Source organism: Mytilus galloprovincialis, chromosome 1 (genome assembly GCF_965363235.1).
Source record: "Mytilus galloprovincialis chromosome 1, xbMytGall1.hap1.1, whole genome shotgun sequence".
In the NCBI taxonomy this organism is placed as follows: domain Eukaryota; kingdom Metazoa; phylum Mollusca; class Bivalvia; order Mytilida; family Mytilidae; genus Mytilus; species Mytilus galloprovincialis.
This window is the reverse complement of record NC_134838.1, coordinates 38,378,275-38,395,372: the sequence shown is the minus strand read 5'-3', so window position 1 is coordinate 38,395,372 and position 17,098 is coordinate 38,378,275. Positions and strand designations below refer to the sequence as shown.

Sequence of the window (17,098 nt, the reverse complement as noted above, 5' to 3'; positions counted from 1 at the left end):
CCATGCATTTTAAATTGTTTCTTATGAAAGTTTTGCAATTTCTATAAACGACTTGGTATGTTATACAAATAATATACGAATTTTGTTCAAATTGGTGAATTATTAATTTGACTGCTAAAATATGCACCTTTAAGCGAAATATCCACAGACGTAGAGGAAGTATGAACATATGTTAGATGGAAAGTTCAAAGATAAAGGATGACATACTACAAATTATTTAGAAAATATGCGTTGGAAAGAAAACAATTGTCGGGCGGACATTTCATTATTCTCTAAGCTACGTTCCGACTCACCTTGAATTGTTTGAAAAATTGTTAAAATACTCTGTTCAGTCGCGGGAATATTTTTGCCATCTGATAAAAGAAATTAACCATATTTCATTGCGGAATATACAAAAGCATCCATATTGGACCTAAGTTGTTTAATTACAAAGATTGTCTTCAGTTACCTAGTCTAGTAATAAACAAGCTTTATAAACATGCATCAGCAAAACATAAATAAACTGTATGAAACAAACAGAAATGCATGAATGATGAAAGTGTCTACTGTAGTATATAATCAGAAAAGAGACAAAAGACAAATGACGACGAAACAGGAAAAAAAGTAGAGAAATAAAAAAAAATATTTAAGGAAAAAAAAATTATTAGAAAGTCAAATCATCCAAAAATAATACATTTATATAGTTGTACATGAATAACAGTTTACACTTAAAGCATATTATTTAAGAATAGAAAGCCATTTTACATATTATTGTGGGTTCTAAAGGAGTTGATCGTGCGTACATATTTTGAGTGAAGCTCTTCCGCTCTACATACAAAATGTTCATCTGTAAACGCTTTTACGTCCAAATCAAATGATAAAAAGAAGCATTCAATATTTAAATTTGCGCAATAACATCAGACAAAATTTTCAAAGGATTATACTCTGCAAGGTTTGTTTTGATCACTGACAGGTAATAGTTACATGAAAGTTGCGATATGATAGCTTGCATTGCAAGCTAAAAATGTACGATAAATTCAGGATTATATCGTGCATTTATTATTGCGAATTTGTCATGCAAGACAAAAATGCGATTTTTAATATTTGAGATATTGAGAAAAATATTGTTTAATTCATATAAAAAATTAAGGTACTAGTAAATTGATTATCGTTGGGAAATTGATCCAGATGGTGAAAGAGATATAAACGAAAAATGAATGATTTTTTTTTTAAAACATCCTTGGTCGTTATATCTTCATTTAGGTCACACCAATGATAGAGATTGAACCCGAAAATCCCCAAATATAAGATTAAAAATTTAATTTCAGGTGACCTTAATCATATATTTTCTATTAAACTCCTTATTTCTTATCGAGCTGCAGAGCAATACATTTAAATCAATTTATTCCAATACACGTCATATTTTTAATATTGATTAAGAGTTGTCACTGATCTATGAACCAGATTTATGAAACAAGTATATTGCTCGGAAGGCGAGAATATCTTATTAAAATGTTGCCGTTGGCCTGAAATTCGATATGCTCTTTTAGATATTATTATATATTTTGGTTGAAGACGACATTAGAGGAGCGTAAGCTACCTACTAGTATAAGACAATAAAATAAATTGTTTCAAACATTTATCAAAGCGGAATATCAAAATGTATTATACTTGACCTTAACACACCAGATTTTGATTGGCTACTACGATGGAGACAACTTACTCTATCCCATGGCACAGCGGGAGACAATATTTTTGATTGTCACCCTCCCTACCAGCCCAATCAAAAATCGATTAATAAAAGGACATTGAATTTAATTTACATCAAGTTATTAAAGACAATGCTACAGTTCTATGTTTTGCCTCCGATTTTATTATTTGACTGTTAATAAAATAAGCCAATCTTGCTTCACTTCTGTTGGTTTTTCTAATACTCGTAACGTTGTTATGTTAGTGACGTCATTAAAATGCTTTTAAATAAAATTCGTCTGTAAAAACAATAATGATATGACATTCAGTATAATAAATTAAATAACACGTAGCTGAGAAGTTGATAGAGCAGATTGGTAGTTAAAAACATCCCTTCGCTGATATATCATTAGCTTGCAGTAAACAATTCGATCTCCAATATTTGAATCCGTATTCATGCAATCTTTAATTTGAACTTTAATAGAGACCGGCTTTGCTAAGGATTTTCTTACCCCAGGAGTAGATTACCTTAGCCATATTTGGCACAACTTTTAGGATTTTTTTTATCCTCAATGCTCTTCAACTTTGTATTTATTTGGCTTTTTAACTATTTTGATCTGAGCGTCACTGATGAGTCTTATGTAGACGAAACGCGCGTCTGGCGTATAAAATTATAATCCTGGTACTTTTGATAACTATTTGCATGTTATCATGTAGTTCATGCGTTGTTAATAGTATCTGTGACATTTTCATATACGATTTAGTATGTTTTTAATTAATTACAAAAAATGGGTCATATTGGTGAATAAATTTGACAGCAAAATATATATCCATAAATAAAGGCAACAGTAGTATACCGCTGTTCGAAATTCATAAATCGATTGAGAAAAAAGAATCCGGGTTACAAACTAAAACTGAGGTAGCACATTAAATATAAGAGGAGAACTACGACACAACAGAAACATAACACTAAAAAGTAACACACACAGACACTAACTATAATATAACAATGGCCATTTTTCTGACTTGGTCCAGGACCTTTGAAGTAAAGAATGGTGGGTTGAACCTGGTTTTTTTTAGCTAACTAAACCTCCCGCTTTTATGGTAATGTTGAATATAATTAAAATAGAAACATTACATGACAGGACTACAATACAAATAAATGGGAGAACATATAGGACAGAGAAACACACAAAAATGGCTATCAAAAGGTTCCAGATTTATGATTTAATACACCAGACGCGTGTTTCGTCTACACAAGACTAATCAGGAACCCCCAGATTAAAACGTTTGAAAGCCAAAACAAGTACAAAGTTGAAGAGCATTGAGGACCAAAACTTCCAAAAAAGTTGTGCCCAATACGGCTAAGGTTGTCTGCCTGTGATAAGAACATCCTTAGTATTTAGAATAATTCATACTTTTACAAACAGTACATTTATAATGCATGGATATATTTTAAAGTTTATCTGAAATAGGAAATGCTACACTTAAATTTTCAAAGGAAAGCTGACGACATATTTCATTCAACTCACTCAAAATCGAATGATAAAAATCGTTGAAAACAATTATTTATCAAAAGGACGTTTCATGATTGTTTTAAAAGGGGGACGAAAGATACCAGAGGGACAGTCAAACTCATAAATCGAAAATAAACTGACAACGCCATGGCTAAAATTGAAAAAGACAAACAGACAAACAATAGTACACATGACACAACATAGCTACTAGTACGTTCTGACTCACCTTGAGTAGTTGTTTGAATAATGACACTCGATAAGCCTTCGGTAGTGCACACATGTTCAGTCGGGGAAACATTTCCGCCATCTGATAAAAGAAAGAAGTTTGAGCATATTTTATTGCAAAATACACAAAAGCATCGAATCCAAGTTGTTCCAAACTACAAAGGTCCTCTTACGTACCTTTTTTAGTACATAGATATAATAAACAAGCAATATAAACATACATTATCAAAAAAGTAATAAATGTACAAATGTATTTAACAAAACGAAAATGAACAATTTACTGTATGAGGGAATTGTCTACTGAGGTATATTTTAGAAAAGGAAAAAAAAAATGACTAAAAAAAATCAAGTTCATTCATCGGGTCCAATTGGCACAGTTCTTTTATTTATTGTTACTTTTTTTAAAGTTACATAAAATAGTTTGAACATATATTTTCGCATTCTGTTTATTTAATTAAGGTGTGTTTTTTTCTTCATGATATTATTAGTTGAAAATCAAAACTTTGAACTGATTCAAAATCGCCAATATGACCATGCAATTTATCAAGGGCTTCCAAAATGCAACGAATTGTTTTAGACTTTTTAAAAAAGAAATTAATTCCCCTATTTTTAAATGCCTTATTTGAACAATATTACCATGTGTACTAGTAAGTAGAATACACAGTTTAGAAATGGAACAAGGCTTGAAGACGAAATGAATCTAAATTTGGAAGGTGTTTTGTACTGCTTTTGAATCCATTACATAGTTGGAATTTTATTGTTAGTCGATTCTACTTGTAAAGAGGTACACACCTGTAGCGTCATTAAATTTATGTTTATAAAAGATGCCATTTTCCAAAAAAAAATGAATTAGTTATAATGTTGTTGAATTTGTGATTTCCTTTTGCAGAACTTCAATGTAAACTTTACGTCAACTCTAATTATATAATTGGCAGCCTTATCAGCATGGACAAAAACAAATTCCTTGGTGAGTTCTTTTAACTTATGTGTAATACGAGAAATAGGACTAGTCTGGTTGTTGTTAGGAACAAAATGTTCTTTCAATTGTTTAATACGAATATCACCTATGTTCATCCCTAAATTAAAAAAAAGAGTCTAAGGATTTTTTTCAGCTTTTTCTCGTTTGATCCGTTTCGAGCAGTAAGTATGGAGTGAGTCGGAAAATATTTGACGGTGGACGATATTAAGGTCCCTAACTGAGGAATGATTTCAACTCTCGGTCATTGACGATGTTAATGTCTCCTGTTATAACATTGGAACTCGGGCGATAAATTTATTTGGAATTACTGCAACTTCATGACGTAGGTGTATTGTCACAGATATTTATATCTTTTCACATTTCGTTATAATTAAACACATAATTCTGTGTAGATTTTTTTGTAAAGATGGCAAATAAGAGGGAGCTCAGTATTTTCAAAATAGCCAGTAGTTTGATCTTTAACGGAATTATAATTAAGAATACCGGCAATATTTACAAAATCAAAACTTTTATTGACATATTTGATCTCAATGACATGTTTTTTTTCTTCAGGGCGACAATTCTGTGAAAAATATTAAAATAACATTATGCAATTCTAATTCGGACGAATTTCATCCTAAGGACTGCAATATTGAATTGTGTTGTTATGTAATTTATAAATAGGTAAAGAATAGAGTTTAGTCAATAGGTAATGTCTGACTTTGCTTTTTGAAATAGTAATTAGGTCTGAAATATTAGAATTGGCAGGAAATTTCTCGAATTGCGAATTAGCCTGCACCCATGAGAACGGTTTTTTGGAACAGTTTTTAGAACTATATGCAAATTGTTAAAAAATATCGGTTCTTTATATATTACCAATTCCCATATTATTATCATTTAGACCGATATGATATACTGTCTGTAATTATTGATTCCAACTTCTAAAACGATAAAGGTGTTCTTTCGCGCGTTATGCTCTTCAACTTCGTACTTAATTTGGCCTTTTTATTTTTTTTGGATTCGAGCGTCACTGATGGGTCTTCTGTAGACGAAACGTGCATCTGGCGTATTTAGTTTTTTTTATCCTGGTATATATATGATGAGTTTATTTATATAAATAGCATCCTGTTTCACCTACGTACTAATAACGCATCCCGGTTTGTTTCATGTGTTAGTTTTTTTCAAAATTTTAAAGGAAAATGAGAGAATATTAAAGGTTGACCCTAACGTAGTGTTAGTTGAAAGACGTTGACCTGTAAATCATTTTTGGCATGACATTTATTATCGGTAGAAGGGTAACCACAAACTTCAATTGTACAATTGTAGTTCTTTTAGAAAAGTTGTTTTTTTGTAGATTGAAACCATTTGAATGAGTTTGGTATTTAGTATTTTTTTATTTGTGAGTTGCATTTTGTTTTCCATATTTCCAATTGAAACGACCAAAGACTGTCGTCCAGAATATCAACCAGCACACAGGAATTGAATCAAGTAAAAAGATAAAACTCGGCTAAAGACACCAAACGCTATTAGTCATCAAGTATACGACAAAATACATAAACTACAAAATCAGAGGACAAAAACAAAAGACAATATATACCAGGGTACGTAGCAACGTCTGACTAAAAAGAAGAATAGAGCTGAATACTGAAATATTAGTCTAAGATGAACAATGTAAAGGTAATGAACATACATTCTCGTTCGGACACACTCTCCATTAAATAAACTTGCATATTGTGAGAGCATTAATAAACTTTTAGACTTGTATGGTTTTAGAAACGGGGCTTGTCGAGCTGTTTTAATCTTATTTCGAGGTGAATATTTTTTCGATATTGTACATACTTCGGATAAAACAAACAACGATGAATTGGACAAATAGAATAACTGTCAAAAAAGCCTTTTCGTCAGTATTTTAACAATAAAATTACAAACCATAAACCTTTACGCCTACTACACCATAAGGTCGAGTATGATACCAGCTGCTGGTACTTCCTCCTGATTTATCGGCTCGTTTTATTATGCCGTTTCTTGACTGTGACCAGTATATGTAGCCGTTATATCCATCAATGCCATACGGATAGTGGCTATACGAGATGACTGTTTTAACATCCTTTCCATCTGATGTCATTGATTGAATATTCTGTGAGCCAGTATTTGTCCAGTATAATTTCTGCTCCTTGATATCTGAGAAGAACGTTTTACTCATTTCATAACATGATAAGAGTCACTTTCAATTAACAATGTTTCAAACGCGAATATGTAAATGAAGAGATATTTTAATGTTGCTGTTAATTCTAATGTTTTTCGTCTAGACAAATATAGTATAGAATTGAGCATAGCTCAGTGAATGTGCCATACACCCAACATGATGGAAGAGCAGAAATAGACCAAAGCTTCCCATTGGTCTTTTAAGCAGCCAGAAAATCCCACATCCGGATCAGGCTTATGCTGGCCCCTTAAAAATAATGTAAACTACTTCAGCGATATGAATGCCCCACTGAACTCCAAAACATATAAACTAACCAAAATTAAAAAATAAACACACACAAGACTAACAAAGGAAACAGGTTCCTGACTTAGAATATGCGCATACTACATGCAGCGGGCTACGCATGCGTAGTAAAACTCAGTCCAAATCCGAATCCGACATAAACTAACTAAGGAATTCTAGTAGTTACTAATATGCCAGCTCCAGACCACAATTAAATTGTTCAAAAGATTATATATTTATTATCTGAAAATCATACACATCCCCCCTTGTAGGAGTTTAGAATCATGCCATCTTAAATAAATCCCTAGTTTATTAGGTAATATTATTGCAGTGTGTATTACTTGCAAAGGTCTTTCTTAAGGTGTAATACAACAATTGATTTTCCCCTATTAGTCTTTGTTAAATTTGCACTTTTCAAAAAATTGTGCAAAATTTATCTTTGTTTCAAATAAAGAAATACTTGGGATGAGTAAAGTTTTATCCTGTCCAGCACTATAGAAACAAATTCACATAACATTTAATTGCATGAAAGAAAATAACCATCACTGGAAGTTAACCAATCAAATTTCTCCCCTTATTTAACATGTGTACAAGATTTAGTAACCATGTAATCTCAAGTTTACAAAATATTCTATAGAAAGCCCAAATAAAAAAAATAATAGTGCTTTGAAATACCCAAGACATATGTTTATGAAACAGAAATGTTTTACTGCAATAAAATGTAGGATTAATTACCTACAACTGTCAAATTCAAGGGAATATTCTCTTCGACTTATTTTCGTATACAACCGGATGTGACGTACCATGATTTAGTGGTACTACACCTAAAAACTTTCCAAATTAATCATTCATGTTTTGTTCCTTAAATTGTAAGTAGAGAGATGAAATTTCATTGTATAAAAATTGGTCATGCATTTTAAGGTAAAATCATGTTCCGTGCAGTTGAAAAAAATACTTTTGATATATAATTTGTACACTAAACGAAATACTCCACATTGTAAAATTAAAATTGTGCAAGCGCATGTGTGACTTTTTTATTTGCATTCATTGTCCCAATTGTATTTAGACCGAATCAACTATGATTATTTTATATTAGTAACTGATGTTGATTTTACAGGAGGTTTTTACACACAAAAACACAAGGAACTAAACAAAACATATAGTTGATCATAGTTTTGTATTCTCGTGTGCTGCTATACGAGAAAAACACTTGGAGATAGTCAGACTATAAATTATATTATGAATTAAAAATACTTGGACTTAGAAATTGAATGGAAGCGGTAGTTTTTATCTAAAATAAACTTCTTTTTTTTTTATCAAGAAACGGAATCTGGCAAACGCTGATTTTGACACTTTGTCAGTAATAAGTAAAATCACAAAAATACTGAACTCCGAGGACAATTTAAAACGGAAAGTCCCTAATCAAATGACAAAGTCAAATGATAAAACACAACAACTGGCATATTCCTGACTTGGTACAGGTATTTTAAAATGTAGAAAATAGATTGAACCTGGTTTTATAGCGCTTAACCTCTCACTTGCATGACAGTCGTATCAAATTCTATTATATTTACAACGATACGTAAACAAAACAGACATAACAGGTAAAATTTTCAAAATAGAGGTATATCAGTATTCATTGTGGTCACAATCTCAATTAGAACAAAGACAAACAAATATTTAACAAATAAGCACAAAAAGTATCTATCGAGTTTAACAACTATATGCATTGCTTACTTATATATGTATTTTAAATCAACCCATAAAGGATTGAAATATTTGATGTCCAGTGAAAGTTTCCTTTTAAAGTACTCCCACCTCTAAAAATATTAATAAATACAGAAAGAAATAAAGAAAGAAAGATTATTTGATGAAGAACAATTAAGCATTTGAAATAAAGAACAATGAAGCGTTCATTTACAAGAATTAATGCAAAATAATTGTTACTTTATCAAAACAATGTTAGGCAACTCAAATCGATCATATATAAGGTATATGGTACATGAGTTTTGTCAGTGAACATTATGGCTGGAATCTGGAGAATAAAAGTACATGTTTTTCTTTATGATGTAGAAAATTATGTAACCTGCTCGAAAATTCCAATTTCAAAGTATTGGAATACTTTGTTCAAACTTGAGTGACGTATTTTAGAAATTGCATAGGTTGGAATATTTTTATACGAAAGCATCATATGCCTAGGCGTGTGAATAGGAAAATACGTTTTACTTGTCCAAAAAGTTCGTTAAAAGCATAAAATATTTTGTAACAGCATCGGGTATTGTGAAAAATTAGAATAAAATATTATATGCTATATATATAGGGGTAACATTTATTCAATGCCAACAAAAAGCATGTGGTTTTAGCTTGATGTTTGTCGATAGTACTTTACCTAGATATATTAGATTCGGATAGTCGGCGTGTGAGTACAAAGTTTGTCTGTTGGAACCATCCAATCCGATTTTTTCAATTTTTCCAGCGCCATTGTCAGTAAAGTATACAACACTGAAAAAAAATTAAAAGAAAACTAAAGTCATGTATAATGCTTGACAATTCTACAAGTATTAGCAAGCCTCCCACTTTTATCAAAATTTGTAATTTGAATTGAGCTTCTCAAATACAGTGCTTTTAAGCTCTTAGGTTCCTTTCGGTTCACCTTTTAATATAATGTATTTCTTTTCACAATCGTTTCCCCATATAGGTGTTGCCATCCAGTTAATAATAATATACCAAAAACAAAAAGGTTGAGCCAGGTTTGGCATGCTAGCTCACAAGAAACAAGCGTAAGAAAATAAATCGATTTAATGAAGTGTTTAATCACTTTTAAATTGAATAATAATCAAAGAAACATAACAGTATTTTTAAATTCAAAATTACAGTGCAACAGTTAGTATTTATTATAGAACTAAAAAGCCTTTATTTTTTATAGAAAAATATCCCATGAATTATCTTGCTAATATTACTTTAGTTGACCTTATTGTCAGGCTTTTATTTCGTAACAGATAGCACTAAGTCATAAAAAGAAAACAGGGTGATAACTATTTAAAAGATCTAATTCATATAAGAGAATACTATGCATTTGTATTTTTAAATGCGATAGTACTTTGCTATTTAAACCAAACTTATTCATTTTACCACGGTCATCGATCACGGAAAAATGACATTCTTTGAACTTAAATAAATCATCTCAGAAAGCTCATTTTAAATCATCATCATCATCATCTACAAGAGTATCAAGGGATTTTGAATTGATTGAATGAATGAATGAATGAATCTTTATTTCATTAACAACAACATTGCTTTAGCATTATACAAGGTATATACATATATGACATATATGACAAAATACAGAGAACAATAAAATAATGCATTATTTGCTGTGCAATTAAGAACTTTTTTTTCAAAAGATCATTTATGTATCACTCAAATAAAATAAATCATACTTGTACCTGTTCTCGACGTCCAACGCTATTCCTAGTATATTGTGTATACTAGAGTCCTGTAAAATAACATATTGATTAAGTCCACATATATCTGCTTTTGTTATTGAATCGGCATAGTCGTCAGCCCAGTAAATAAGATTATTGATGCTGTCAACCGCCACAGCACTAGGCCTATGGTCATCTTCTGCCTGTATTATTATCTCAGGAGAAGCTGTGTTGCCATTTGGTGGATAACGTATTCTAGAAATATACTTCTTTTTATTATTTGAGAGCCAAATAAGAAATGTTTCTTTTTCTAACCGGCTATTTTTAACATTCACGAACTCGCATAAAACTTTTGAATGTAAGTTCGTTTGATGTGTTTGAGCTTTGATTTTGCATTTAATAAAGCACTTTCCTATTTGAATTTTCCTTTCGAGTTCGGTACTTTCTATTTTTTTCCATAATAAGCCCTCTAAATAAACAGAACTCTTTTTTTCAAGATGGGTTTGTTAACGGCAATAGTAATATACCGCTGTTCAAAATACAGATCTAGAGTATAAATCACTGTTCTATACAGGATTTCAAAATTTGTATATATATTATACGATATACAACATGTATTTGAATATAAAAAAAATCATTATGAACATTATTCCTACCAGTTTTTCTCCTCATGAAAACATAAAGTATTATTCTTGCGGCAGTATATATGTTATAATATATTATAGCCTGGTTGGTCGGTTTTGGTCGCTAATAACAGTGCTGGAGGTGATGTAATAATGTCACAAAACCATGTGTCTCTAGTGATCGAAAGAGAAATGCAAAATACAGATTTATCACTGTTGTGCAAAATTATACAAATAGATGTACTCCTAATAACGTTGCAGTAAATACAAACCTAGAGAGTGCACGAGTATTGAGATCAGTATAGTATAACAGACCAAGACGAGTGTGATAATCTATCGCAGGATTTCCAAGGCCATCAACAATAACAGTAATATCCCCATTGTTTAAGTCCAATGAAATTATTCCATCACTGTTTTCTAAAGCTACAAAGAGCAATGGTTCGCTACCTAAAACACAAAGAGAGGTTTCTACACAAGGAAATGCATGTTTATCAATTCAGGAATATATAACAGTTGTTTTCCATTCATTTGATATGTTTGTACTTTTGATTTTGCATTTAATAAAGCACTTTTCTATTGGAATTTTCTTTTAGAGTTCGGTATTTTCGTTATCTTATTTTTTTTTTCATTATTATTTTTTCTTTCTCATTCAAAAGCAGTTATTGCAAATATGATACAAATTTAATAATATAACATTAACGGTGTCAATTTTATTATAATGTTAGATTCACTTCCCGCCAATTAATGTCTTTTCACCAAAATATGTATATGATAAATGTAATATTTTTTAATTTTGTAATAAGATATCGGTCATAATGTCATTTTAATGTAGGTTATACACATGATATAAAATTTGGATAATTGACAAATACTACCAGTAGGCACATTTTTATGTAATTCCTTTTGTTGTAATCAATTGTGACCATCAGTTTTTCTTCAAAAGGACTTTATATCCTATCAATCTTTTATTATAAATACATACCATGACCAAGATTCTTATATGATAATACAGTTTGTTGTATATTACTCTCAAACAAAGTGAACTGGATAATACTCAAAATATAGAATCTTGAGAAATCTCCTTTATAAGTTCAGCAATGAACTATTTACTTTCAACAGATATTGTACGTAAAACGAAAATGCAAACTAGAATTTAGAGAAGTTGTCTTAATCGATTATGAAATCCGATTATCCATATCTTCCGAAATAACTGAATTTATATAATCTACGGTGTATATTTAAAATGATCTTTTTTTCATCACGAAAAATAAATGTTGAAATTATAACACATCCTTTCTCTTCTAATGTAGATATATATTATGCTCATACAACTAATTCAATCACCATTGATACTGGAAACCCATTAAAACAGGATAGATCTGATTTTATTGGAATATTTTAATTTAACAGACTTTAACTGACGCTTACTTTTATTTAATTTGTTTACAATTTAAGACATCAAATATGATTTTTTTTTATTAATAATTAAATGTGTCTGATGAGCTTCTATTAAACTAATTATTAAGCTCAAGTTTGAGGTTATATAAACACAATAAGATTTTCTTATTTGAATACTTTTTACACGCGAATTCACTTTAAAGTTCATTACTACCACTAAGTCATTGGCCTTGAGTGACAGTAGTTTTATTTTTTTCCGTGAGATTGCAGTTTTTGACACACAAAAAACCTATATACAAAAATTATAAACAAGATCTGTGAATAAGTGAGAAGTTGTAAGTCATTGCCTTTTGATGACGATCACTTACCATTTTTTTTTTTATTTTTTTTTTGAATTTGTAGTTTTAAAGACAGTACCAGATCAAAATCAACACGACCGACAAATTAGATTTTATTTCTTTTAATATACTATGTATGGAATTTTCTAAAATCTTGTAAAAGATTTTAAGTAGAAAGGTTTACGCCAAATGGAATCGAATCCTTACGGCTTACGGGAATTTTTGTCGCAAATCCGAAACACTTATATCTGCGAATAAAGTCAAAAGTAGTATGCCACTGTTCGAAAGTCATAAACTGATTAAGAGAAATTAAATCCGGATTGCAAACTTAAAACGAGGTGAACATGTCACCTATAACGGGAAACAATGGAACAACAGAAACACTGAGCTGCAACAAAAGCAACGCCAACATACATAGAAAGGGACTTTTTAAAATCAACTTTCATATTCCTGTGTTGGTAAAGGATAGTATAAGAATAAATGGTGGGTTGGACCTTGTTTTATAGCTAGCAAAACCTCCAAATTATATGACAACGTAAAAAAAAAAACACTCAGAACACTCAGCAAGGAGAAATACTTAAATGGATTATATAATAATACATTACAGCATATACACCGCAGAAACAACGGACATCTCTAATGAATCAACAACAGCACAGACCACCACAATTTACTGGTCACATAAATGGATCAACCGCCACAAAAGGTGACTAATTTTCGTTGTGTATTATCACAAGTAATCTTGAACTTCATATAAAGATTTCGAACGAGATGAAAAAAAATCACAATTATTTTCATAGTACTAGTCTAATGTAAAAATACTTTTTTGGACGCCACTGCTGGTGGAGTTTTAATTCCCCAATGATAACACCAGCCCAGTAGCAGCTGTGCTGACATTAATCATCATTGACATGGTCATATTCATAAACTAACTGTTTACAAAACTTTTGAATTTTTGAAATACTAAGGCTTTTCTACCTCAGGAATAGATTACCTTAGCTGTATTTGGCAAAACTTTTAGGAATTTTGGTCCTCAATGCTCTTCAACATCGTACTTTATTTGGCCTTTTAAACTTCTTTGGATTTTAGCGTCACTGATGAGTCTTTTGTTTACGAAACGCGCGTTTGGCGTAAAAACAAAATTTAATCCTGGTATCAATGATGAGTTTATTTACAACCACTGAATCGACGCCACTGCTGGTGGAGTTTTAATTCCCCAAGGGTATCACCAACTTAGTAGTCAGCACTTTTGTGCTGACATGAATTATCATTGATATGGTCATGTATATGAATTAACTGTTTACAAAACTTTTGAATTTTTGAAATACTAATTAAGGCTTTTCTACCTCAGGAGTATGAGTCACTGTGAAAACTGTGAAAAAATAAAGGGTGGAAGCTAAGTGAAACTTTCTTAAATGAAGAGATAAATGAAAAATGAACAGATTGATGTCCAATTTATATAATTCCAAGGCCGTCAGTTGGCCCTAGAAGCAACGAAGCAGCGCATCTATTTTGGACGGGCAAATATTCACTTTTTGATATGGGACGAGCTCTGACGTCCCACGGCCCCAGCTTGTCTGGCAAAACAGCCGTTGGACGTCAGAGTAATCTCGGACCATTTATTGGATTACATAAAACTGCTGGTAATCATTAGGACAACTGAAATTAAATTCTGATAAAACAGACAAAAAAAAAACCAACAACAACAAAAAAAAAACAACATTGCAAAAGAATATTCACTCCTTCGCATCCTTTTTTTAACATTTATTTTTTCGAGCTAATTGAGATTTTTTTTAACCTTTTGATTCTACATCGAACATATTTCGAGCATAAGGCAATTTTAGCATTGGTCACGTACAGCAGCCATATGCATCTTGGATGTTTTTATCATATATAAATCAAATTTAAAACACCTCAAAGAGGTTGTGTTTTTTTTTTTTTTTTTTTTGTGATTTTAATTTTTTATAATTCTTTCATGATTTTACTGAAACGTTGAAGTAGGAATTGTCTTTGAACCAAAGATATGTATATACTTATTAATCGAATTGACCTTTTATGAATTGATTGAATATCGGACATGTATCCAATTAAGCCAACAAATTCAACAAAGATATACAATTTAATACAGGTGTAATACCACAAATTTATAAACGTCACATCCGGTTGCATAAGAAAAAGGGTCGAAACAATATATTCCCTTGAATTGTTGGAAATAATTCCTTTATTTCATTTCAGTAAGACATTTCTCCGGTCAGTCATAAACATGTAACTTAGGTGTTACAAAGCACCAATATTTTTATTAGTTATTTCTACAGAATCTTTTGGGAACATCAAGATACAAGAACTTGGTTACTTAAGCTTGTATACATGTAAAATGGAGGTGAAAGTTTGATTAGTTGACCTCCAGTGATGGTTATTTTCTTGTATGCAATGCAATGGTATGTAAAAAAAAATCTATAATACTGGACGGGATAAAACTTTTATTATTACTCATGCTAAGTATTTCTGTATTTGAAGCCAAGACATTTGCGCCAAATTTTTGGAAAAATGCAAATCTTACAGTATAGCAAAAAATTAATGATGGTATTACACCTTAAATGTGGGTATCTTTGTTAAGAATACTTTTCCTACGTTTCTAATCATTTTAGGCTACATATTTTGCATACGAAAAAAATGATGTTAAAAATGTTAAAATAACAGAGTTCAAAAGGCCTATGTGTTGCATATATTTTATCTGTTCTGTCCAAGTACAATAAAAAAAATGTTTCTGTTTTGGGAAATTTTTTAAACTTATCTTACTAGAGTGTTGAAGACTTGAGAGCAATTTTCGATATAATTGATATTTCTAATATTTTCAAGAGTCGTTGATGTTATTTTCATTTGATATGATTTGATAAAAAAAAAATCGGGAAAAGGTGAGCATGCAATTTTCTATATATAACCAATGTTTCCAAGGGCAATAGTAATACAAATATTTGATCAGCACTGAATTTCTATCTTGTTCAAGAAATTGCTGATAAAAAATCTGACAAGAAGTGTACAAATGAGTTCTAAAGATGCAATTTTCCTTATAGAAATATTTCCAATGGTAATAACTTTTGTAAAACATATTGATCGGCACTGATTTTCTAACGACCGTCCATAAATGGCTGATATAAACCTATGATACAAGTTTCATAAAAACAAATTGGCAAAATTTAAACGTGAGAGCGCTAACGAGACCAAACAGACGGACGGACTGTATTTCTATGTGTTGCGCGGGAGATAAAAATACATAATATGTTTAAGTGTTAATTTCTTTTTTTATAACTTGAAGTCATACAAATAATACTTATATTTTAACAACGAATATTGTGTCAGTTACTTCTTCTTCTTTCTATTCTGAAGTAACGCTTTTAGATCCTTTTATAGATAGAATATCTGTACGTATATTTTAGAATTATTTAAATTATCTGAAGTTATAAGCATCCATACAGTTGTAACATAAAAAAAAACTAACCTTCAATGTATATGATATTTATGGCGAAAAGGAAAATGAAGATTTTCGCAATTGTCTTATATGACATCGTATTGTCCAATCACTATTTATCAGTTTCTTCCAAAATGACATAATATCTAGAGCAACACCATATCATAAATATGAACTAGATGTAAACCGCGGCGCATGTATCAATGAACAATGTAAATTTGTATAATAGAATCTTTTGTTCTTAAATTTTAACAAAATTATAACTGTGTTGAAATCTCTATACACATGTTTAATATATAATAGTTCTTCTATTATAGATATGGGTGCTTATACACTAAATTAAATTGACCACTGATACTATAAATAACAAGTCATGTATATAGACAGAATATACCCGAGTCTAGTTTATTTACTATACAGAATACTGAACTCAGATACTTTATTTGCTTATGATTTATTTGAAAAAAAAAGTGCAATTTAAGACATCAACTATGCATTTTTAAAAAATGTAGAAAATAATTTAAACAAAAGTACCAAATTAAAGGAATTTAAAAAGAGGAAAGTCCATAAACACTACGTTTGTCAAAATCAAACGTTATCAATCAATGGAACAAGTGGTAAACAGCTGTCATTTGGTGGTGCAATATTTTGTCGCTCCTGTTACCATTTTTCAAAAGAAATTTCGAGTTATTTAGAAATGGTTTCGATAAAATTTTAAGTAACCAATAAGATTGTTTTTAAGAGTAAAAACTTCCATATGTATTCATTCTGTGAAATTGTAGATTAATTTGTCTTTAAAAATTGCATGGTTTTCGAAGGTTAGAAAAATAACCATCAGTAATGCAAGTCTTAGATAGCAAATCATATCAGTATTTTTAGCATTGAAAGGGTTTTTATTTAACTGGGAAATCAATGTACAGTGGGCAAACTGGGGACAAAATATTACCTCCCCTGTAAACAGTACGCTCTTCTGACTAGAGGTAATCGGT

The 17,098-nt window shown here is 30.7% G+C and overlaps 1 long non-coding RNA gene across 1 annotated transcript; it reads right to left on the bottom strand.

Moving 5' to 3' along the window:
* Positions 1–289: 289 nt before the first annotated feature.
* LOC143076930 (uncharacterized) lies at positions 290–9,361 on the bottom strand. The gene is made up of 4 exons (XR_012978839.1): positions 9,246–9,361; positions 6,298–6,549; positions 3,412–3,492; positions 290–353 (listed from the first exon to the last, which is right to left on the bottom strand). It is a non-coding gene; the product is annotated as an uncharacterized LOC143076930 (long non-coding RNA).
* Between the last annotated feature and the right edge of the window lie 7,737 nt (positions 9,362–17,098).